Source organism: Sander lucioperca, chromosome 15 (genome assembly GCF_008315115.2).
Source record: "Sander lucioperca isolate FBNREF2018 chromosome 15, SLUC_FBN_1.2, whole genome shotgun sequence".
NCBI classification, from domain to species: domain Eukaryota; kingdom Metazoa; phylum Chordata; class Actinopteri; order Perciformes; family Percidae; genus Sander; species Sander lucioperca.
The window spans coordinates 6,091,455-6,115,355 of NC_050187.1; the positions used below are offsets into that span (position 1 = coordinate 6,091,455).

Below are 23,901 nucleotides of genomic sequence, written 5' to 3' on the forward strand. Positions count from 1 at the left end.
CTAAGGTCTTGTAGTCTGTAGACGGTCCCTAAGGTCTTGTAGTCTGTAGACGGTCCCTAAGGTCTTGTAGTCTGTAGACGGTCCCTAAGGTCTTGTAGTCTGTAGACGGTCCCTAAGCACTCGTCTTACTGCCGTCTCACCGCTGGCTGCTCGTAGAGACCAATGATATTTCTACAGGTTGGAGGACGGCTCGTTTTTGATGAAAATTAGTTTGTAGCTCGTTTTTAACCGTACTACGGTAGCAAAGATGCTTAGTTTATGATTTAATAAGATTTCGCTATAGAGCAATTGTTCCCGGAAGTTCAAATCTGTGAATATCTTTAAAACTTTGCTCACGTTTATAAACCGATGGAACGGATTTTTATTCTGTGTGCATGGTTTAGTTTTTTTTTCTCAGCTGACCCTAGGGAGGCTCCGTACGTCTGACAACAGGTATCACATGACCATTTACACACACTGGACATGTGTGTGTGATTGGTCAGATAGATCTGTATAATGACCCAATGCAGGAGGCGAACGCAGACGTGCGTCGTCGTTGTCCAAAGGTCACCGTTTGAGTCTTTCATTCTCCATTTACGTAACATTTAAGTTGAGTAAAATGAGCGTCACAGCCAACGTACGTCTGCTGCCCGGAGCTTTATCCTGTGAATTTTGCAGAACCTTAATAGCGAACGTGAGTTTCTGTAGACTAGCTCTGGTCACAAATCCCGAAAAAGTAACATTTAAAAGACATTTCCAGAACAAGCTCACTGTGTTTGATAAGTGTGGTGAAAAGTATCTGGCTACAGATGAGAGAAAGAGAGATATTTCAGAACAGAAAACAGAGCTAATGAGGGTTTAAGAATTGGATCAAATGGTCAAAATATGGAAAGAGTAAAGACAGGGCAATAACATGTCAACACACAAAACAAATATTAAATACTCGTTTAGACTTAAATAGACTTATCTTCATTAGTAGGCTCAAATATGTTTTTGGTTTTTCATTTTTGGGGCCAAAAATGTCTCTTTGTAAAGGTTGCTGACCCTTGACATAATGATGCCACAAGTGTCCTACTAACCCGCCCCCTGACACACACACACACACACACACACTCGCAGACACACACACACACACACACACACACACACACACACACACACCTGTGTTTCTGATATTAACTTCTTCAGCTTGGAGATTATTTCTTCTTTTTCAAACCAACAGAAGTGAAATAAAAAGATTATAAATCCAGCTGCACAGCTTTGTTTCTTCTTCTTTTTCACTGTTAACTTTAAATTCTATATCATTATTGTTGTGGTATCCTAGCAACAAGATAGAGGTCCTAAAATACATACCTGTAAGTTATATTATTGATACTCACCTGTTAGGAATAATGCTACCTTAGGCCCCCCCCACCACCACCACCCCAATGTTTGGCTCAGAAAACACAAGACTTTCACCCAGGAAACTCTCTCTCTCTCTGTCTCTCTGTCTCTCTGTCTCTCTCTCTCTCTGTCTCTCTCTCTCTGTCTCTCTCTCTCTGTCTCTCTCTCTCTCTCTCTGTCTCTCTCTCTCTGTCTCTCTCTCTCTGTCTCTCTGTCTCTCTCTCTCTGTCTCTCTCTCTCTGTCTCTCTCTGTCTCTCTGTCTCTCTCTCTCTGTCTCTCTCTCTCTCTCTCTCTCTCTCTATCTCTGTCTCTCTCTCTCTCTCTCTATCTCTGTCTCTCTCTCTCTGTCTCTCTCTCTGTCTCTCTGTCTCTCTGTCTCTCTCTCTCTCTCTCTATCTCTCTCTCTCTATCTCTGTCTCTCTCTCTCTCTCTCTCTATCTCTGTCTCTCTCTCTCTGTCTCTCTCTCTGTCTCTCTCTCCGTCTGGTTCTCTCTCTCTCTCTCTCTCTCTCTCTCTCTCTGTTTCTGAGTCGGAGCTGAGTGTGTGAGCGTGTGTGAGTGAGCTGCAGTGTTTGTAGTTTTTCTTACTTTTCTTTTTGTTGTTTTTGATAATTTCATTTAGTTTTGGTTAGTTTAATGGTATAGGTCACTTTATATTTAATTTATAGTACTTTTTGGTGGTTAGTTTGGGTTATTTGGGTGGTTTTGTCTCCTGCCGGCGTCTCGCCGGTCGGCGTGTGCAGCCGCCATGGTGAATGGAGAGGGGTTCTCCACGCTCACCAGGAAACATGGCATTAAGATCTGTCCTAGTTTCCCGTGTAGCGTGGAGGACATTAGTTTAGCTGTGGGGGAAAAGGTCGGGCACGGTAGTATTATGTCGGCCGCTCGGATGAACGGCGCCGTGGTCATCTTCCTGGACCGGGAGGACAAGGTGAACCAAGTCATCGAGGCAGGCATCACCGTGAGAGAAATGTTTGTTCAGGTGCTGCTGCTCACACTACCAGCTACCAAGGTAGTCCTGTCAAACGTCCCACCGTTCATCTCTGATGGCTTCCTCAGCAGAGAGTTGTCCAGACACGGGAAGATAGTCTCCCCCGTTAAAAAGATCCTGTCTGGATGTAAATCTCCGTTGTTGAAACACGTCGTGTCTCACCGGAGGCAGCTATATATGATACTGAACCATCGGAACGAGGAGTTAAACCTCCGTTTCCATGTTAAAGTAGATGATTATGAATACGTGATTTTTGCAACTTCATCAGGGATGAAATGTTTTGGTTGTGGAGAGGTGGGACACACGGTGAGGGCCTGCCCGAGACGAGGTGATCCGAATCCTTCCGGTCCGGGAGGGGCAGCTGGTGCCGAGGCGGGGCCGCCCCCCGCTCCCCCGGAGGTACCGGGGGTGCCGGGGGAGGGGGGGGCGGACGCCCAGCGGTCCGCTGCCGAGGCGGCGGACCCCCCACCGTCCGGGGGTGCTGCTGCCTCGGTGCCGGCTGCCGCCTCCGAGCGGCCGATGCCCGCTCCGCGTGCTGCACAGCGGCGTGGTGATGCCGTGTCTGACCAGACGCACCGGGTGAGTACTGTAGATACACAGGGTGTTAGTGTGAATGGTGTGAGAGAGAATGTGAGTGAAGATGAGAGAAGTGTAGTGGGTGAGGAGGAAGAAAAAGAAAAAAAACAAACAGGTGAAGGTGTGTCTGGGGAACAGACAGGTGAGATTAGGGACACACAGGAGGGACAGTCAGGGGAGACAGGTGAGGTGCAGACTGATGAGGGTAATGAAACGGTAAATGACACGGGTGAACAAAGTGTAAGGTGGAGTGAACAGGTGGAGGAGGTAGTGGAGGAGGAAGTGATGGAGGAGGTGGAGGCAGCAGTTAAATCAAAAACTGCTGCTAAACGCAGGAGGAAAACACAAGATAGCTCCAGTGAAGCTAAGACAAGCAGAGTGAGTGAGGAGAGTGTGAGGAAGGTCTGCACGGAGGGCAGTGAGAGTGATGAATGTGTGTCGGATGAGAGTGAAGTTCCCAACTTCAGCAGCAGTCAGCAAAGACAGCTCTATACTGCTGATAAAATTAAAAGTTTCCTAAAACAAACGAAAAACCAGCAGGGTGTAAAAATAGAAGAGTTTTTTCCAGACTTGGTTCTGTTCTGCTCCTCAGTCAGATTTCATAACAGCCAAAAAGAAGAGTCTGAAATCACAGTCCAAGAGGGTTTTAGACTGGAGAAACTTGTGCTTAAAGCAAAGAAACAAATACGTCTTGATGATGGATTTTGCTCCAATGTTAATTAATTTATTGTTTATTATTTTTGCTTTTAACATCTCACCTAATATGGATGTTTTTAAAGTTGGGAGTTTAAATGTAAATGGAGCCAGAAGTGTAACAAAAAGAGCCAGTATTTATGAAACCATAAGAATAAAGAGACGCCCACTGACAGCAGCAACGAGGCCGACTGGAGGAGAGAGTGGGGGGGGGAAGCCATCCTGAGCCATGGCTCTTCTCTGAGTGGAGGAGTGGGCTTCCTCTTCTCCACAGCTTTCTCTCCGCTCTCACTGGAGGTCAAGCATTTTATCGAGGGGAGGCTGCTTTTAGTCAAAGCTCGGTTTGATCATTTTACGGCTGTTTTTATTAACCTGTATGCCCCAACAACCGGTGCAGAGAGAAAGATCTTTTTAGAAAAGGTAGGTGGGGTTTTAAATGACTGTGCATCGGAGGATTTTTTATTCTTGGGTGGGGATTTTAACTGTACTGAAAATGATTTTTTAGATCGTAATCATGCAGAGCCGCATCCAGCTTCCCAGCATGCTCTGGGGCGGCTGGTCTCCACCCATGGCCTGGTGGATGTATGGAGAAGGATGCATGCAGACTGCCGACAGTACACATGGTCCCACCTCAGAGAGAGTAGGATCTCCTCAGCCAGATTAGATCGTATTTATTGTTTTAAACAACATTTTAATATTTTTAAAGTGTGTAATATTGTTCCTGCTGTTTTTACTGATCACTCTTTGGTTTTATGTCATGTTTTTATTAGGGATGTGAAGCCGAAAAGTGCCTACTGGCATTTTAACTCGGTTTTAACTTCTGACAAAAAATTTAGAGAGGTGCTTATTTATTTTTGGGATATTTTTAGACAGAGAAAGGGTGATTTTAGCAGTCTTAGGCAGTGGTGGGACCATGGTAAGACAGAAATCAAGCTTCTATGTCAACAGCACACCCTCAACGTCACACGTGACATCACCAGATCTATGCAGGACCTGGAGAGTGATATAGTGGAACTAGAGAAATTAAGTGAGTCCACAGGAGATGGAGGACATTTTGAAGTCCTCAAAATCAAAAAGCTAGCTTTAGCCGACCTGCTGGACGTTAAAGTACAGGGTGCACTGGTCAGGTCCCGATTCCAGACCATCTCGGAGATGGATGCTCCCTCTAGCTTCTTCTTCGGCCTGGAGAGGAAGAATGGACAGAGGCGGGTAATCCACACACTGCTTTCAGACACAGGGCAGGAGATCATGGAGCCGAGGCAGATCAGAAGGCGAGCCGTAGAGTTCTACTCCTCCCTCTACTCAAGCGAGTATGAGGAGCAGGAGGCTCTGCAAGAGGAGTTCCTGAGTGGGCTACCTCAGGTCTCTGCGGAGACCAACTCCTGTCTGGAAGCGCCCATACAGTTGCAGGAGGTCCACGCTGCCCTGCAGAGTATGCAGGGGAGACGTGCCCCAGGCATCGATGGCCTCACAGTTGAGTTTTTTAAAGCCTTCTGGGACATTTTAGCACATGATGTTTTAGATGTTTTTAATGAAAGTCTGTCCTCTGGCTCCATGCCCATGTCCTGCCGCAGGGCGGTGGTTACGCTGCTACCAAAAAAAGGCAACCTGCAGGACATTAAAAACTGGCGCCCTGTGTCTTTGCTCTGTGTGGATTACAAGCTTCTGTCCAAAGTCTTTGCCTCCAGGCTGGGGAGAGCTATGGAGCAGGTCATCCATCGGGACCAGACCTACTGTGTGCCCGGCAGGTCCATGGTGGACAATGTCCACCTTATTCGTGATGTTTTGGAGGTCTCCAGCTCGTTGGGGTTTAACACTGGTCTGATTTCTCTGGACCAGGAAAAGGCTTTTGACCGCGTTGAACACAGCTTCCTCTGGAAAGTAATGGGGAAGTTTGGGTTCAGCGCTGGTTTCATAGCCAAGATCAAGGTGTTGTACAGTGAGGTTGAGAGTGTGCTGAAGTTTAACGGCAGTCTGTGTGCTCCTTTTAGAGTGTGTAGAGGCGTCCGGCAGGGCTGTGCTCTGTCCGGGATGCTCTACGCACTCTCCCTAGAACCCCTCCTCTGCAGACTACGCAACAACATTGAAGGTCTGATTTTACCTGGTTTTAATGAGAACATGGTTTTATCTGCTTATGCTGATGACGTCATTGTTTTTATTAAGAGCCAGCATGAGTTAGACGTTTTAGAAAACACTGTTTCTGGTTTTAACATCTTATCCGCAGCGAGGGTGAACTGGGAAAAAAGTGAAGCCCTCGCTGTTGGTGAATGGCATGACGGTCTCCCGGTTCTCCCCCAACATCTGGCCTGGAAAAGAGACGGCCTGAAATACCTCGGTGTATTCCTCGGTAATGAGGTCATGGTGCGGAGAAACTGGGAGACCGTCATGGAAAAAATTGAAAACAAAATGAATAAATGGAAGTGGCTACTCCCTCAGATGTCATATAGAGGTAGAGTTTTAGTCTTAAATAACCTTGTTGCATCCCTTTTGTGGCACCGTTTAGCTTGTGTGGACCCCCCGTCAGGTCTACTGGCTCAGATACAGCGGAAGATGGTAGATTTTTTTTGGGGGGGTCTACACTGGGTGCCACAGGGGGTGCTGTTTTTATTAAGAGAGGAGGGGGGACAGGGCCTTGTCCACCTGGCCAGCAGAACGGCCACCTTCAGGCTTCAGTTTATTCAAAAGTTTCTGACAGGGCCGCCTGACTTGGTGTGGAGGAACGTGACCAGCTGTATCCTCAGACATGGGAGTAAACTGGGGCTGGACGCTGCTCTGTTTTTAACTGATCCTACATTTTTAAAGTTAAGTGGGTTTCCTCCTTTTTATCAGGGCGTTTTTAAATCTTGGGCCCTTTTTAACTGTACATTGAGTGATGGGTCTAACTCTCTGCACTGGTTGTTGAAGGAGCCTTTGATCAACGGGAGCAGACTGGACATCTGCAGCGGGGTGCCCGGGCTGCTGGCAGCCCTGAACCGATCCAGGACTCTGAGCCTGCAGCAGCTGGTGGAGGCAGCAGGGCCTGAACTATCGGGGGCCGGGGCTCTGGGCTCTCTCCTGGGAATGACCTCTATCCGGGTCACACAAAGACTCCTGGCCTTATGGACACGAAAGCTGAGCGGCAGAGAGAGGAGACTCCTCATGGAGTACAGCCGGGGAGAGGCTAGGCCAGATCCCACAGACCCGTTCCCAGAGATCCACCTGAGCCCAGAGTTTGGAGAGGAGACCGGCCCCCTGCTAGCTGTCAGTAGCCCGGGAAAACTCACCCTGCACGGAGCAGACAAAGCAACGTTGTACCAGAACTGTGTGAAAACAATAAACAAAAAAGGACTGAGTGGCAGACCCCCCACTGTCTGGAGTGACAGGTTGGGGGGGGGACATCCTCGTCCCCAGTGGAGGGTTTTATACAAGCCTCCCCTCAAAAAACGGACCGCTGACCTCCAGTGGAGGATTTTACATGGTGCTGTCGCCTCCAATGCTTTTATCTCTGTTCTTAACCCAGCTGTTCTTAGCCAGGGCCTTTTCTGTAACCTCCGAGAGACTGTGGACCACATGTTCACTGAGTGGAAGAGACTCACAGAGTTCTTCTCTCTTTTAACATTGGTTTTTAGTCTTTTTAATGTAGTTTTTACTGAGAGGGTTTTTATTATGGGAGCTGCCTACAAGAAGGCACAAAAAGAAAAATGGCAGCTCCTGAACTACCTTTCAGGTGAAGCAAAAATGGCGATTTACATAAGCAGGAAGAACAGCGTGGAGAACAGAGAGGGGCAGGAGACCAGGACAGTCTGGCTCTGTAACATCAGAACAGAGAGGGACAGGAGACCAGGACAGTCTGGCTCTGTAACATCAGAACAGAGAGGGACAGGAGACCAGGACAGTCTGGCTCTGTAACATCAGAACAGAGAGGGACAGGAGACCAGGACAGTCTGGCTCTGTAACATCAGGGCCAGACTCTGGTTAGATTTTAGGTTTTATAAACACACTGGAGACATTGATGATTTTAAACAGCGATGGTGTTTTAATGAAATTGTTTGTTCTGTTGTTGATGACGAGCTGGTTTTTGCACAAGTTTTTATCAGATGATATTCTTTTTTTTTAAATCAAATACTGAGATTTTAATGCATTAGCACTTTATTTCTTTGTGAACATGCACAAATGATAAATATGTAAATAAAGTGTTTTTGTAAAAATAAAAAAAAAATCTGTCTCTCTGTCTCTCTCTCTCTGTCTCTCTCTCTCTCTGTCTGTCTCTCTCTCTCTCTCTCTCTGTGTCTCTCTCTCTCTCTCTGTCTCTCTCTCTGTCTCTCTCTCTCTCTCTCTCTGTCTCTCTCTCTCTCTCTCTCTCTCTCTCTCTCTCTGTCTCTCTCTCTCTGTCTCTCTCTCTCTCTCATGTTCATGTTTTTTTGTTGTGCAGGGACCAATCACAAGTGAACATTACAGACAGTAGACTGTGATTGGTCCATTCATAAGAGCAGACACTAACCCTAACCTCATAAAAGACTAGACAAAAAGACAACAAGACTAACCCCAAAAATGACCATAAAAAACCACAGAATGACCATGGCTCTCATCTTTTGCATGTTGTTGCTGATGTTGTTTTCAGGGAATGATGACAGCTGAGATATGTAAATACCTTTGAGTTGATAACATGTTATATAAGCAGAGACAGAACACAGTCAGGTAATGTTTAATGTTAATGGTTCATGACCGTGCTTCCCCCCCTCATGTCCCCCTCAGACCAGAGAGAGCTGGATTGTGGGTCTGGAAAAATAACCTCAGATGATGATGCAAAAATGGTCATTTTGCATCATCATCTGAGGGTTTTTTGGCCAGAGGCTAGAGACTACAGCCAAAAAAAAGTTAAAAAATGACGATTTTAATCCAGCTCTCTCTGGTCTGAGGGGGACATGAGGGGGGGAAGCACGGCCAGGGCGAGACCCCCTTTGAGTGCCCCCCCCCCCCTCCCCCCAACAACATAAGTGAAAGAGAAAATTATATTTCTCAATTCCTTCATTAGAACATTTGAAAAACACACTTAAGAGAATCCAGTTAAAGTGAACAATCTCCACAATGAACACACTTCTGCACAAAATATAACAGTATAGGTTATCAGAGCTTAAAATAAATATAAACTATATACATAAATGTGCCAACAATATATACAATAATAAAAAATTTAACAAGATTAATAAATTAATAAAAGGGTATACAACAAGCTCTCTCTCTCTCTCTCTCTCTCTCTCTCTCTCTCTCTCTCTCTCTCTCTCTATATATATATATATATAAAATCATTTCAAGAGGTCCTGTGCTTTAATGTGAAGAGGTCTATCATGAGTTTTTGTCTGCCTAAGCAGATAGAAAAGCTACAATTCTTGTTAAGAAAATTTGCATGATGTGCAACGTTTATATAGACTACTAATGTAATCATACAGTAAAGCATGTCTACGTCTTTTATATAGACTACTAATGTAATCATACAGTAAAGCATATCTACGTCTTTTATATAGACTACTAATGTAATCATACAGTAAAGCATGTCTACATCTTTTATATAGGCTACTAATGTAATCATACAGTAAAGCATATCTATGTCTTTTATTGCTGTAGTGTTTTGTCCACCACTCAGTTTATGGCTCAGTTGTATCGAGGGCCAAAGGGTTTTAAGGGGAGTTGTGTTTACTGCAGGTTCTCCCCTCACCCCCTCATCTCTGTCCCTCTCCTCCTGAGTCTCCTCCTCACTGTTCATGCCACTGACACTCTCGCCGACACCGACACCACCACCACTACCATCAGCCACGGGAGCTGATGAAGGTCCTGCTACTGCTGAAAACATCTCTTTTCGCTTTTTTCTTTTATTTGAGCTGCTTGGGTAACTTTGTTTGATTTTTGCGTTTAGACCATTGCCATAAAAGAAAGGTTTAGACTCGTCTTGCTCCGTCTCTGTGTACTTCCCTGTTCTCCTGTCACCGTGTGTTTATCTTTGGCGCCGGGCCCCGCCCCCGTTACGGACTAGTCCATTTCATTGTGAAAGTAGGGGGTGTAAGCAGGGCGCCTGCAGCTGCAAGGGGGGCGCCGATTTGCCAATTCCCCACACAGTGAAATGATAGATCATAGAAAACTGCTTCGCGGAGCAGAGGATTTTTTTTTTTTCCAAGTGCTTGTGGCGCCCCCCCATGAGTCATGATAAAATGCCGCCCCGGGCGGCTGCCCGGGTCGCCCGTGCCAAAAACTGCCCCTGTGTACACATATACAAGACATATGCAAAGAGACACATAATGACCATAAAAAGACACATAATGACCATGGCTCTCATCATTTGCACAAAGGTTGCTGCTCTGCTAGATCACCATCACCACGCCTCTTCTCCCAAAACAGGAGGTAGATTATCATCCATGTCATCATACTGACTGGAGACTGCAGAGGACAGAACATCTGACAACTCTTTCAGCTCGGCTCACAGCTTTCAAAAGGTACACTTTAAAACATTACTCATTTTCTTATAAAGAGAGATTATTAAACAAGAATAAAAGAACTGTAAACAGACATAGAAATGAAAATGGAAACTGTAACGAGCAGACAGCTTTGGATGGCAGCTGAAAGAATATTTTATTTTTTATTTTAATTATAAATAAGTGACTTGAGTAAAAAAAATAAAAGCAGTTTAAGAAAAAAGCTCAAAAGATAGAAGATGCCAAAAAGTATTTTAAATTAACAATATATATATATATTTTTTTTTATTTGGTTTCTTTCAACCATGTCTGTGTGTGTGTGTGTGTGTGTGTGTCTGTGTGTGTGTGTGTGTGTGTGTGTGTGTGTGTGTGTGTGTCTGTGTGTGTCTGTGTGTGTCTGTGTGTGTGTGTGTGTGTGTGTGTGTGTGTGTGTGTCTGTGTGTGTGTGTGTGTGTGTGTGTGTGTGTCTCTCTGTGTGTGTCTCTCTGTGTGTGTGTGTGTGTGTGTGTGTGTGTGTGTGTGTGTGTGTGTGTGTGTGTGTGTGTGTCTCTCTGTGTGTGTGTCTCTCTGTGTGTGTGTGTGTGTGTGTGTGTGTGTGTGTGTGTGTGTGTGTGTGTGTGTGTGTGTGTGTGTGTGTGTGTGTGTGTGTGTGTGTGTGTGTGTCTCTCTGTGTGTGTGTCTCTCTGTGTGTGTGTGTGTGTGTGTGTGTGTGTGTGTGTGTGTGTGTGTGTGTGTGTGTGTCTGTGTGTCTGTGTGTGTGTGTGTGTGTGTGTGTGTGTGTGTGTGTGTGTGTGTGTGTGTGTGTGTGTGTGTGTGTGTGTGTGTGTGTGACTGAGCTTGGATAAAACTGACCAAAACATCAGGGGAAAGCGACAAAAATGTTGAAAATTTTGACCCAGAAAAACAAAAAGTTGCACGGTCGACCAGATGACAACACGAGGGTAAAGAAAGAACATAATGACACAGAGACGCACAATTAATAACAACTGTAAACAGACATAGAAATGAAAATGGAAACTGTAACGAGCAGACAGCTTTGGACATTTCATTTGGGTGTTTCACTGTGAGAATTAAAAAAGAGATACAGTGTTATGAAGTAACTAAATCTTTGGTAGAGGAAGAATGAAAGAAGAAAATGATATATAAGAATATCAATGAATGAGAAAGTAGTGTTTAGACATGTTAGGATAGGAGTCCATATATCTAGAGTACATTTTACTAATGATTATTATAATTATTGATGTTGTTGCTGAGAGAGGAGAGGGAGAGAAGAGGAGGAGAGAGAGGAGGAGAGGGAGAGAGAGGAGAGAGAGAGGAGGAGAGAGAGAGGAGGAGAGGGAGAGAGAGGAGAGAGAGAGGAGGAGAGGGAGAGAGAGGAGAGAGAGAGGAGGAGAGGGAGAGAGAGGAGAGAGAGAGAGGAGAGGGAGAGAGGAGAGGGAGAGAGGAGAGAGAGAGGAGGAGAGGGAGAGAGGAGGAGGAGAGAGGTGAGGGAGAGAAGAGGAGAGGGAGAGAGGAGAGGGAGAGAGGAGAGAGAGAGAGGAGAGGGAGAGAGGAGGGAGAGAAGAGGAGAGGGAGAGAGGAGAGGGAGAGAGAGGAGAGAGAGAGGAGAGGGAGAGAGAGGAGGGAGAGAAGAGGAGAGGGAGAGAGGAGAGGGAGAGAGAGGAGAGAGAGAGGAGAGGGAGAGAAGAGGAGGAGAGAGAGGAGGAGAGAGGAGAGGGAGAGAGAGGAGAGAGAGAGGAGGAGAGGGAGAGAGGAGGAGGAGAGAGGTGAGGGAGAGAAGAGGAGAGAGAGAGGAGGAGGGGGAGGGAGGAGAGGGAGAGAGGCGAGGGAGAGAGAGGAGGGCGAGAGGAGAGGAGGGAGAGCGGCGACGGAGAGAGAGGAGAGCGAGAGGAGAGGGGGAGAGGGGAGGGAGAGAAGAGGAGAGGGAGAGAGGAGAGGGAGAGAGAGGAGAGAGAGAGGAGAGGGAGAGAAGAGGAGGAGAGAGAGGAGGAGAGAGGAGGGGGAGAGAGGGGAGAGAGAGAGGAGGGGAGGGAGAGAGGAGAGGGAGAGAGAGGAGAGGGAGAGAGGGGAGAGGGAGAGAGGAGAGAGAGAGAGGAGAGGGAGAGAGGAGAGGGAGAGAGGAGAGAGAGAGAGGAGAGGGAGAGAGGAGAGGGAGAGAGGAGAGGGTGAGAGTAGATAGGAGAGGGAGAGTGGAGAGGGAGAGAGGAGACGGAGAGAGGAGGAGAGGGAGAGAGGAGAGAGAGATAGGAGAGGGAGGGGGAGAGAGGAGAGGGAGAGAGAGGAGGGAGAGAAGAGGAGAGGGAGAGAGGAGAGGGAGAGAGAGGAGAGAGAGAGAGGAGAGGGAGAGAGAGGAGGGAGAGAAGAGGAGAGGGAGAGAGGAGAGGGAGAGAGGAGGAGGAGAGAGAGGAGAGGGAGAGAGGAGGAGGAGAGAGAGGAGAGGGAGAGAGGAGAGGGAGAGAGAGGAGGGAGAGAGAGGAGAGAGAGAGAGGGAGAGAGGAGAGGGAGAGAGGAGAGGGAGAGAGGAGAGGGAGAGAGAGGAGAGAGAGAGATGGAGAGAGGAGGAGAGGCTCTCATCTTTTGCATGTTGTTGCTGATGTTGTTTTCCAGGGAATGATGACAGCTGAGATATGTAAATACCTTTGTGTTGTGACAATATGACTGTTGATAACGTGTTATATAACCAGAGACAGAACACAGTCAGTTAATGATGTTTTAGTGTGAAATGAGAAGATTAATCAGTTTTTCTTCGTCACTTTTAAGGCGAGACATTGCAGCAAAAAGATCATTTTACAATTCATTAATCTTCCATCAGATGTCTTTTTTCAGACTAATGGAAAGAAAACATTGATGTTACTACACTTTGTCTGTTTGTTTCTGTAGATTTCTCCTAAAATCATCAAAAGTTAGCATTGTATAAAGCCTCCTTTGCATCTTTAAACATAAGATTTCAGAAAACTTGTAATACAACAACATTCTTTTTGAGAAAGTCATAAATTTAGTTCCTTATGTACAAAACCTTTCAGATCATCTAAATCAGTATGTTGTTTTCTTTTGAATCGGCCCAATTCACAGCAATGTCTCTTCAAAGTCCAGATACTTCTGATAATATGATTCTTAGCTAAAATTAGGAGTATTTCCTTATTGCTAACATTTCAGAAAACTTGTAATACAGAAAATATTTGTCTTAAACATCCAGTTTGTAATTTTCTGCCGCTAGGAGCAGGGGGAATGAGAGGGGGGAACTCCAGAGCAGAGTGATGTCTGATGGCCAATGTTGTACAGAATCCAGTAGGATTCACCTTTTTTTATAATCTTAACTAACGGTAGTCGTTTTGGTGTCTAAACTTAGCTGTCATCGTTGCAGGTCAGTCACCTTTTGTCGGCTAAATTTAACAGCAAAGACCGCTAAACTTGACTTTCACGTGACCGGGGTAGTTAGGTTACAAAAGGTAACCCTCCTGCAGCGACAACTACAAAGAGACACAAAACTATCACACAAAAGATACAAAGAAACTACAAATCTGCTCAAACAAAGGTCCCTGGAACATTTTCATGCTAAAATTTTGATTTATTCATCCATCCATCCATCCATCCATCTTCATCTGCTTATCCGGTAACGGGTCGCGGGGGTAGCAGCTCCAGCAGGGGACCCCAAACTTCCCTTTCCCGAGCCACATTAACCAGCTCCGACTGGGGGATCCCGAGGCGTTCCCAGGCCAGGTTGGAGATATAATCCCTCCACCTAGTCCTGGGTCTTCCCCGAGGCCTCCTCCCAGCTGGACGTGCCTGGAACACCTCCCTAGGGAGGCGCCCAGGGGGCATCCTTACCAGATGCCCGAACCACCTCAACTGGCTCCTTTCGACGCGAAGGAGCAGCGGCTCTACTCCGAGCTCCTCACGGATGACTGAGCTTCTCACCCTATCTCTAAGGGAGACGCCAGCCACCCTCCTGAGGAAACCCATTTCGGCCGCTTGTACCCTTGTTGATTTATTCAAAGATTTTTAAATTCCAAATGTCCTTTCTATAACCTGATCTCCTTACCTACAGGTTACCCTCTGAAGAATGGACGTTAACAACACTACACAGGACAACAGCATCCTCACCATTCCACCTCCAATACCATTAGACTATAATAATCACACCAACATCCTCTCAGGCTCCCATCATTACACCAACCACACATTCGGCTACTACTACTATGAGTACCTTAAAGCTGTATTCATCACAGATGTGGTGACGTACATCATCATTTGCATCGGCCTTCCTTTGACCCTTCGTTGCCATCTACTCTCTCTACTCTCTGGTATGAACATTAGGAATGAGATTTATTGATTTACTGTATGTGTCTATAAAGGATCTTCATCTGGGTTGTGTAACCAGGTTTCAGAGCTTCATGTCCTCTTCTTGTCCTGTGGGTCACCTAAACGTCTATTTAGTAACCCCCCCCATGATCTTTCCCTGACCCTAAGTGGTTTTACCCTGCACGTTGACAGATTACACCATAGGGTCCTGACCAAGTGTCAGTATTTGACGAGTTGGGAGTGAGAATATGTTATCATATCTGATGTTCCTGAGAGCACAAAAGAGTTTGATAAAAGATGTAAAGAAAACAAAAAAAAAGCTGGCTGACTGACTGCAACTGCTGAGCAGAGTTCAGATTTACTCTGATTTACTTTCCTGCAGGTACGAAATGATCACGTTGCTCCCATCTACGTCATCAACCTTCTGATTTCTGATGTCATCCAGCTCTGCTGCATGATCTGTAAGGTGGCACACCCTGAGAATGGGATCATATACTGGACGACCTTATATATTTACGTCTACAGTCTGATGACCAGTGTTGGCTTCATGGTGTGCATGGCCCTGGAAAGGTATCTGTCTATCCAGCCAGGCTGTTCTCATGAACCATTCGTACATATAGCTCTGAAAAGTAAAGCTCTGTAACTGGTTTGTATTCCAGGTATTTATGACTGTCAGCAGCACATTGACTGCTGCTGTATAAGAGCCTGGAGATCCTCGTAGGGAGGAGGTCGGGGCATATGCGCCGATTTATGTTTTCCTCCGTGGGTGCTCACGGGCACACACCCTTTAAAAAAAAGTAGTCAAAAAATGTTTGCTTTTCAGAACCTTAGGAAATAGACAGTGGCCGACACGAACACACACGCATATTAATTCGATAATAAAGCCGTAAAGTACAACCAAGTTCAACTCAGTGAGATGAAAAGTTTAGTTGACACGTAATCGCGATCAGCTTCGTGGGAAGCAGGCAACTGACCACCTAGACCCACAAAGATACCTAAAACACAGGGCTTTAAAGAGTGTGTGGGGGGGGCAGAGTTCATGTCCAGGAAGAAGTTAAGGAGAAATGCATTTTAACAGCAGGGAAACACTATTAGACGGTAGAACAGACTTTGACATAACACGGCTCAAAGTCACCTTTTGTCAGCTCTGTAGCCGGCCGTCTAATTTCGTACGATAACATATGAATTGTTGTGCATACATTTTCCTACCGTATCATACAACCCTGTTCATGAGAATACGTTGATCCAGCATGTGTAGCTCCTTCTGTGTCTGACCGTTGTATTATTGAAATCTGAAGTTGTTTATCTTGTATTTCAGGTATTTGCTGATCGTCTTCCCACTGTGGTACTGCTGCAGACGAACCATCAAGTCCACTGTGGTGATCTGTGTCGTGGCCTGGACCCTTCCTGCTCTCTACCTTTTCACTTATCACACTTATAATGTTGACATCTCAACAAACATCAGCCTTATCCTTCAGCTCCTTCCCTTCCCACTGCTCATATTCTTCTGCTGTGCGACTCTCAAAGCCCTGTCTGCCTCCGTCTCGATCCTGCCTGAGGAAAAACGACGAATTGTAGGAACTTTGGTCCTGATGCTGCTAATTTACACTCTGCTTTTCCTGCCCCACATCATTGTGATGTTAGTAGATTGTTACCCAAATGACCCATCACTACTTAATACTCTCCCCTACCTGTCTTATGTGTTTCTTGAGCTGAATCCTCTTGCAGACTTGGTTCTGTATATCTTCATGAAGAAAGGGGCCCTAGACAAGATGTTGGCCTCTGTGTGTTGTTGCAGAGTTGAAGACAAAGATGTCAGCAGTCTGGAAAACAACACTAAGAGTGAGAACTAGAAAAGTGGACTCAGGCTACACCCACACTGCTTTTAAGCGGCATTTTTGAGACAAGAAGATCTCCGTCCACACACGAGTTTTAGCACCAGTAGCAGAACTAATCTCAGTCCATATTAACACGTCTGACAACACAGATCACATGACCATTTACACACACTGGGCATGTGCGTGTGATTGGTCAGATAGAATAGATAGAATAATGACACAATGCAGGAGGCGAACGCAGACGTGCGTCATTTCCAAAGGTCACCGTTTGAGTCTTTCATTCTCCATTTACGTAACATTTAAGTTGAGTAAAATGAGCGTCACAGCCAACGTACGTCTGCTGCCCGGAGCTTTATCCTGTGAATTTTGCAGAACCTTCTGTAGACTAGTTCTGGTCACAAATCCCAAAAAAGTAACATTTAAAAGACATTTCCAGAACAAGCTCACTGTGTTTGATAAGTGTGGTGAAAAGTATCTGGCTACAGATGAGAGAAAGAGAGATATTTCAGAACAGAAAACAGAGCTAATGAGGGTTTAAGAATTGGATCAAATGGTCAAAATATGGAAAGAGTAAAGACAGGGCAATAACATGTCAACACACAAAACAAATATGAAATACTCGTTTAGACTTAAATAGACTTATCTTCATTAGTAGGCTCAAATATGTTTTTGGTTTTTCATTTTTGGGGCCAAAAATGTCTCTTTGTAAAGATTGCTGACGCCTGACACACACACACACACACACACACACACACACACACACACGTCTTGTCTAGTTCCACTAGGTTCAGGGCTGCTGTGTGCGTTGTGTTGTTGTTATGTAAAGTATTTTAGTTAGAGAGGATTTTGGTTTATCTTTTTGTTTTCTTAGAGCTGTAGTAGTAGTCTTCCTTTTGAGGATCTCTTTTTGTTATATTCCTTTCTTGATTTCCACAGCACCCATTGGCCCATTTTTCCGTTGTAAATTCTGTCCTTATTCCAAATAAATATCCTTACACAAACAAACACAAACACACACAAACACACACACACACACACACACACAGAGAGACACATACACACTTATTGTTTATTTCCCAAACCAACAGAAGTGAAATAAAAAGATTATAAATCCAGCTGCACAGCTTTGTTTCTTCTTCTTTTTCACTGTTAACTTTAAATTCTATATCATTATTGTTGTGGTATCCTAGCAACAAGATACAGGTCCTAAAATACATACCTGTAAGTTATATTATTGATACTCACCTCTTAGGAATACACACACACTCGCAGACACACACACACACACACACACACACACACTCGCAGACACACACACACACACACACACACACACTCGCAGACACACACACACACACACACACACACACTCACACACACACACACACACACACACACTCTCAGACACACACACACACTCGCAGACACACACACACACACACACTCTCAGACACACACACACACACACACACACACACACACTCGCAGACACACACACACACACAGAAGAAGAAGATTTGAAGCTTGCTCTCATTGACTTCAGTGTTAAAAAGTGTTAAAAAGCTTAATATTTAAAAAAGTATAAATAGTAGAAAAATGGATGGTTTTAATAGCTGAAAGTATGCAGAAGTTATGGAGAGCCAAAAAAGTTACAGAATAAGATATAAGAAGAAGAAAAATAAAGAACAGAATAACAATAGGTTTCGTTTCGGTGTCTGTCTGTCTGTCTGTCTGTCTGTCTGTCTGTCTGTCTGTGTGTGTGTGTGTGTGTGTGTCTGTCTGTAACTTTCTACTTCTACTCCGCTACATTTCAGAAAGTAATATTGTGTGTGTGTGTGTGTGTGTGTTTGTTTCCATCTGCTTTCTGCCTCTCAACCAGCAGCCCACTTAAAAGAACATGTCACTTCTTTGGGAGATTTAGGGAATTTAGGTTATTTGTAGTCTGCGGTGTAGGTTGGTGGTCTACATTTTGACTTCTTACTTATAAGGACATCCTTATATTTTGAGAAAAAAATCTGAAACACGCTGCATACCTTTGTAAATCCCTTTCTGATTCATAGCCCACTGCTCCAGAAATCTGATAGTCAGCTCAGGTTGCAGTTATAGGCTACAATTAAACTGTTCATCTGGTTAGATATCTTGGTATCTTGTCTCTTTTAGTAAATCGTGATATTGAATTCTGCTAGATTTTTATTTCAATCACATAGTATGATGTCAGATTGCTGCATTTTGGATAGATAATATTTATGTGAATGTAGTCTGATGTAGGGCTCCATATTTCATTTTGAGGTATACAGTATTGTGGATTTAGTATTAAGTAAAATTTAATATTGCACTTTCTATATACAGTTTGGATACTGTATGTAAGATTATATTTTGCTTGGACAACGGTTGCATTTTTTGGATATATTTGTGTGAATGTAGTCTAATGTAGGGCTCCATATTTCATTTTGAGGTGTACAGTATTGTGGATTTAGTATATATGATGACATATATTGTTAACAAATCTTGTTCCATGTGCCCTTTTTGGAATTTGAGCCCCTGCCCCTCAAAAGGTCTCTGCACGGCCCTGATGGCAGCAGCCTGGAGGCCTCCCGCCTCATGCCTGGTCAATTCAAAGGGTCAGAATATGAAATCGCTAATTATTTTCTAAATTAAGTCACGCATAAGTTACTGTGGATTTCCACAGGATGCAGAACGTCTGCGACCGGCTCCGCTGCTGAACGGCTGCGTGCTCCGCCGTCCGTCAGTACCCACCAGGTCTGGATTTGTTGCGGCACGGCTGCGGCCATGACTGACAGCTGTAGTCACGAGGACCCACGAGATCTCACGAATTCACGTAGAATAGAACCACAAAACCACCACCAGTTAGTTTCCATCCAGAGGAGTAGAGGGGAAACTACTCTGAGCTGTGTTTTCAAGGTGTAGTGCAGGAAATATGATCCGCCGTGAGCACGGTGAATTTTACTTTGAAAATTAACCAGATTTTTATTTTGTTTAAAATGAATACACTTTTACATATAACATATGAGACCACGGAAGAGTAGGCGCCAATAAAAAGGTTGTCATGCCTCCCATTTGAAGGATTTGATATCTAACATTTAGTAAAGAGGAGGTTAACCAATATTTTATTATAGGCTAAATCTTTTTTAATCTTCCATAATTTGAAAGCTGCATTTATGGATATGAAATTTGACAACAAAAAATAGGATTAATATGAAATATAGAGCGGCCGGTTTTCACGTGCTCGGCCATGACCGGCGACCGGCAGGTCAGTCTGACATATGGTGATGTCATGCTGGTCAACGCTCCAATTAACTGACAACATAAGTTATACCAGTTACAGTTCTCAAGGATGCACACACACACGGACACCACAACACGGACGCCACAACACGGACGCCACAACGCGGACGCCACGGCGCGGACGCCACGGCACGGACGCCACAGCACGGACGCCACAGCACGCTCTCTTTCTCCTTTCTCTCAACTTCTCCTCCGTGTGTCGGCGCTATTCTCCACATGTAGGAACCTGGTGAATTAACCTGCAACATGTCAGCTGTTTGGGAATTCTTCAGCGTGTGTGCAGAAGATAACAAGTTTACAATATGCAACACCTGCAAGGAGAAAGTAGGGCGTGGAGGGACGACACCAAAAACCTAAATCACATTTCTTTAGTTGATATTGATGTGAAAAGAAGGAAATGGTTCTAACATTGCTCTTTAGATGTGTGTGAATGTCCCACACCAGGAGTAATTTATATAGTTCTATTTTATAGTGATCCATTATCTGTTCAACACATGTTCTATTAAAGAAAAGATAGAAAATAAATATGTGTGTGAGCTGTAAAGTGGTTAGAAAAAATGAAATCAGAATCGGCTAAAATCAGTATCAGCTGGTCTAACTCAAAGAAAATCAGAAATCAGAATCGGCCTAGAAAGTTGTAATCGGTGCATCTCTAATTATAGGGTTTCATTTCGAGGTCCGAAAGGCGCATCACTGAAGTGTAGGCCTCCTCAAGTGTAATATTGTGATTATACAACAACGGTTACCAACAAAATAGGTGATAATCAATCTGTATTCATATTGTGGAGCAATTCGCTCTTGAAATACAAAAAAACAGACAGGATTTCTAGTCCCTCCCTGTTTATTCAGCCAGACAATTTAAGCTTTGTAGAGACCGTGGGATTTCCCAAACTGAATAAATCCGCACATATAAACACAAATCTGCTTTACTAGCTCCATCGTGTTGTAACTAAGACCTGCTAAGATACCCTATGCCCTATCCTACCCCTGCTACCCTAAGATCTGCTGAAAAGATAACTGTCACTGAGAACACACTGAGAGTAAAAACACTAGCATCAAACACCAATATACAGAAATTAAAAATGTTCATCTTTACAGTTGACTTGACAACTGTAAAGAGTGACTTCACTCTACTCAATAGTTTATTTAAGGAAAAGATATAGATTTTATAATATACCAATTTTTATGTAAGGTAAACAAGAAGGAATGAAAATCAGCAGTTTGCTTCAATATAGTATTTTGTCTCTAGTACTTTATGGAATTACTGGAAATAAACTAAAGGTCCATACCAGTACCAGAGAATAGTGACTAATGCTGCCGCTCTCCAGCATCATGTCCTCTTCATCACACTGGATGTCTTCATCATCTCTAAATAACAATCAATGTGGTGTTTCCATTACTTTCACCTCCATTACTTTCTGAAAAACAGTAAGAAGGAAGTTTTACTATAGTAAAGATATAGTGTTTCTCACTTTATATATATATTAGGGCCAGGACTTTAACGCGTTAAGATTAATTAATTACGGGACTTTAACGCGTTAATTAATTACGCAAAAAATAAATAACATAATTTTAACCACACTTATTTTTGCACCGCGGAACGTTTTTCAATGAATGAGTTTCGACGGACCGATTATACTGGAGCACCAACTAGCGTTCTTGACTTCCGACAACAACAAACCACAGTGAACATGAACGAAGAAGCTGACGAGACCGCTTTGCTTGGCCCCGTGGATGGGAAATTTTGTTTTAAAAAACGAAAGGATGGAAGCGTCGACAAGAGCATGGTTGTGTGCAAGCTATGCAACAAGGAATTTGCGTATCACCGCAGCACATCGAGCCTCAAATATCACCTCAACGCAAAACACATAGGAGTTAGCGTGGACGTTAGCCCGACCGATGCAATTAAAATGCGATTAATTTCGATTAATTAATTACAAAGCCTCTAATTAATTAGATTAATTTTTTTAATCGAGTCCCGGCCCTAATATATATATATATATATATATATATATATATATATATATATATATATATATATGTTCTTTTAATAGTTGAAGACTTATCTGTTGTTACCCTGTGCCTGTCCTTACCTCTCCTTGTGTTTCTCCCCGCAGTCATCAGCTCCACACCTCGCTCCTGTTTCCAGTCAGCTGGCTTCACCCTTCGGTCCCCCTCCTCACGGCTCTCCACTTCACCCTGCCTCCGCTCCAGCTCCCAGCCTTCCCCTCTTGGACTCTCCCTGTTCCCCGGACTCCAGTGCTTCCTCGTCATCCCATCCCAGTAAGATCCCTCGCCATCCTACCTATCCCCTCTTAGCTTCTGCCCCTGAGTCCCTCGCCCTATCACCTGTCTTCCCTCACCATCCTATCTGCCTTCGCCATCCTACCCTTGCTCCCAATTCCCTCACCATCCTTTTCCTGCCCTCGTCATCCCCAGCCCTCGTGTGTTCGCTCCTTTTTTTGGTATCCGCCTCCCAACACCTTCCTTTATTAAAATAAACCTGATTTTTTTTTTTTTTGATTGAACTTTGCATTTGGGTCCGTTCTGTGTCTCCCTCGTAACATTATACCTGTATTTGAATAGGAGAGGTTAGACTTGAAAGGAGAGAGAGGGGTAATGACATGTAGCAAATGGCTGCAGGTCGGAGTCAAACCCGCAGCCATTGCACTGAGGAGTAAACCTCTATATATGGGCGCCTGCTCTACCAGGTGAGCTAACCAGGCGCTCTGTTTTTCACTTTTTTATAGCTGTGTATATAACCTCAGACTTCTTACCTGGACATGTATCTTTGCTCTTTTACCTGTTTCTCTCTAACGGTACAGTGTATAATTAGTTCATTCTTATTTGGTGTTTGTGTACAAAAGTCTTTTTGATCTTTCTCTATGTATGTATGTATGTATGTATGTGTGTGTGTGTATATGTGTATATATATGTATATATGTGTGTTTATATATGTGTATGTGTATATATATATATATATATATATATATATATATATATATATGTGTGTATATATATATATATACACACGTGTGTGTGTGTATGTGTGTTCACTAACTAGTCTAAAACCAGACATCTGCTCAGGCTTTCAGCTAAAATTGCAATCAGCAGTGTTTGATAGACACCAGACTGAAATCTATTCTGTTCTGAATGTGTGGTTAACAGTTCTGACAGCAGTGTGTTAGCATCTGAACAAAGTGCTGTAAATCCACAGTGTTGTGCAGGTTGTGGTTAAAGTCATGGGATAAGTGTGTAGAGTTTTGAAAACTGTGTTCAAGCGATGAAAAACCAACTAGAGTTTGGTCCACATGAACTGCTGCTGTGCAGACTGGAGTTAGAGTTTTGCACATGACTTGTGCCCACTGTTGTTTAGCAATCGAAAAAACTGTAATTTACACATAAATGGAGTTTTAAAAAGTAAATACAAGGAAACGTGTTTTAAATCCCAATGAAACACCAGAAAACTTTATTTTAGAGAACTTTTATTTAATAAAAGGATGATTTCAGACAGACACAGAGAGAGAGACACACACACACACACACACACACACACTTTAGGCCTTTATTTGATAGGACAGCTTAGACATGAGGGGGGGGTGACATGCAGCAAAGGGCCACTGGTCGGAGTCGAACCTATGGCCGTTGCGGCGAGGACTGAGCCTCTGTACAGGGGGTGCATGATCTACCAGGTGAGCTACCCAAGCACCCTGTTAATTTTAAATTTTGACCCAAAAAAACCTAAGTTGCATGGGGCGCATAGCTGCCGTCACGGTAGCGATGCGTTACCTATTTTACCTCTCAGACGGAGTGTAAGGTTACCTGTGTGTGTGTTTTCTAAGTAGGCTGGCACACAGCTGACTCTCAACAAGCTCTTCACAGCCTGAATATGTAAACTCTCTGCGTCTCAAAGTCGGTAAATCTGCCGAATTCTGCTTTGAGTGTCGCGTAATTGCAAGTTGAAAAACAGTTTTCCATGTTTTTGGTTTGGCGCACAACTAGGTGGGCAAGAATATATCGTGAACCTAGAATGATACGTGGGCCGGATCAGAAATAGCGAGGGGCCGGATTTGGCCCGCGGGCCTTGAGTTGGACCACGTGCCCTGTATCAACAGGATCAATAGGAAGGCTGGAGGGAGGAGTACGTACGTCTCAGGCTCTCAGTTTAGTGTCCAACAGAACTTCTTCACAGCAGACATGTTGACTTGTCATAGTAGGAAAAACACAGCTGAGACTGATGACCTTAACGATGGCTCAGTTCCACCTCGTGTCCCAGTAAGCTACGTTTACTCAATTCAATTCAATTTTATTTATAGCATCAATTCATAACAAGAGTTATCTCAGGACACTTTACAGATAGAGTAGGTCTAGACCACACTCTATAATT

At 44.2% G+C, this 23,901-nt stretch overlaps 1 pseudogene; it reads left to right on the forward strand.

Moving 5' to 3' along the window:
• The first annotated feature begins 9,977 nt into the window (after window positions 1-9,977).
• LOC116040269 lies at window positions 9,978-16,349 on the forward strand (annotated as a pseudogene).
• The last annotated feature ends 7,552 nt before the right edge of the window (window positions 16,350-23,901 follow it).